This window comes from Mus pahari, chromosome 15 (assembly GCF_900095145.1).
Source record: "Mus pahari chromosome 15, PAHARI_EIJ_v1.1, whole genome shotgun sequence".
Taxonomy (NCBI): Eukaryota; Metazoa; Chordata; class Mammalia; order Rodentia; family Muridae; genus Mus; species Mus pahari.
Window position 1 is genome coordinate 54,896,009 of NC_034604.1, and position 2,231 is coordinate 54,898,239.

Here is a 2,231-nt window from a genome sequence, read left to right on the forward strand (position 1 = left end):
ATCTCTAGCTTTCGGTGGGATAGAATTCATAGGTTTGGCAAAACTAAACTTGCCAGTCGACGGGCACGGTCTGTATCTCAGTGTTTAGCTATATCTTCTTCACTGTTTTGTATTCTCTATACAGATTTCACACACAGCCCAGTCTGTAGATACTTCATGTGTCCCCGGTACTGTTAGAAATGGTCCCTTCTGACCAGAGGTGGGGCCTCTTGCTACAGTGTATGTTTCTGTCCCTTGGAGTGAACTCAGGAAACTTATTTTACTTCTAAAAATAAATGAATATATTCATACGTAAAACAGTATTTTTCTAAAAATAAGTACTCGGGTTCTTACTTTTTCTGTCTATACAACCTCTTGTGGCCTAGTTCTTCCTGTACAGTCCAGAGTATTTCAATATATTGCTTTTTTTTTATGCGTTGATCTTGTTCTTGCCCATAATTTTATTGAGCTTTCTTATTAGTTTGAGTATTTTTTTAACTTAGTCTTTAATGAAAGATGTGCATGAGATGTCTCTACTCCTGCATCTTCTCAATTGTTTCTTCCTTGTATTTGCCTTTCTCCTTTCCTCCTTGTCAGGACTTGGCTTTCCTCTCCAGGATCTTTCGGTCCTTGTCCAGCTTTAGCCTGGTGATACCCAGGGGTGGATGCCCACGTGGACAGTTGTGCCATTAGCCCTCTCTCGCTGGACTCGTTCAATGTAGATGACATATTTCTTCCTGTACACATGGACCACCTTGCCAATCTGCTGGCCTTTGGAGTGTCCTCGAACCTGAACTTCATCATCCTTCTGAATGGGCATAGACCGAACACTATACTTCTGTCTCAGCTCTATGGAAAGAGGGGAAGACATGACCTTCCTCCGAATGTGAGAGGGCGCATTGAAATACCGTTCGCGGTTCTTGCTTCGGTCAGAAGTCACGGAAGGATTGAACTTCATTTTGGTGGCTGTGATCCACCAATGGCCACAAAAGGAAAAAGCAGTTTGCATAGTTTTTAAAAAGTTTTTTTTTTTTAATAAAGACCCTCATTTTCTCTCCTCAGAGAGATGCTTCATTTCTTCTTTTCAAATGAGTGTGCCTTTGTGTGTTTTTCTTGCCTCACTGCAGTGTCTGAGGTCTCTGGAACAGTGTTTAAACAGAGAATAGACATCCTTGCCTTGTTCCTTATTTTAGGAGGAAAGTATTCATTCTGTCGATGTTTGATTTGATTGTCCCCCAGATATAGTGTGTGTGTGTGTCCCTCTACTCCAAGCAGTCTAGCTGGCCTAGAACTCATGGTAATCCTCCTGCCTTAGCCTCTCAACTGCTGGGATTACAGGTGTGAGCCACCACAACCAGCTTGCAAGAGTTTTTAAAGATCAGGAGTGAACATTGCAACTGTCTTCTTGTGTTTGAACTAATGGGTGTCATTAGGGTTGTTTATGGGATCATGGACAACACCTCTGAAAAAATATCTCTAAAATGGATTTCCTGCAGATAAAAAAAAATAGTTGGACTTTTATTTTTTTTACTCAGAGATGGTCTTTGCCTTTTTATTGATATATTCAGATTAGTTACATATGCAGTAGTACTTAATGCAGTGGATTTAAATCTCCACATGTCTTTCTGTTTGCTTCCTCTGGTGGTCTTCCTTTTTCTCTCTGTGCCTGTCTCCTTTCATATCGCTGTGTTTTGTGTTAGTCTCCCCATTGCCTTTACAACAGTGAACATTTTCCAGTGGTTACCCTAGGCTTAACGAATACATGCCTTTAGTTCAGAACTGTCTACCTAAATAATATTATGCTGAGTGAACAGAGCCCCAAGGCCACTCGGGAGGCTCCTTCTGTCCTTGGTGACACGGTGGTCACTTGTTTCACTTTTGCCTGTGCATAAGTGCACAGCAGCAAGATGGTTATTTTTGCTCTCATCAGTCATCAACACATAGTGGCCTTTGGGCCCAATGGAGACTGCTTCCTGTTTCTGTTTTTTGAAAACAGTTGGCAGTTACTCTCAATGGTTTACACATCCTCTGTAAAGTGGCTGCTGAGAAAGCTCATGGGCCAGAAGACCTGAGGTGCCCCAAAGCCTGCTTTAGAGAGTTATCTTCTGAGCAATTAGATGGTATTTTTAATGATAAAGTTGTATTTTTAGCTACTTTTATTCCGTTCTTCGCAATCTTTGTTTTCATTTATTTTCTAAGGTACCTTACACAGGTTCTGGTTTGTATCCCCTCTTTTACTTGAGGAACACACA

The 2,231-nt window shown here is 41.2% G+C and overlaps 1 pseudogene; it reads right to left on the reverse strand.

Annotated features, from left to right (window-relative positions):
- Nucleotides 1–512: 512 nt before the first annotated feature.
- LOC110333378 lies at nt 513–937 on the reverse strand (annotated as a pseudogene).
- Between the last annotated feature and the right edge of the window lie 1,294 nt (nt 938–2,231).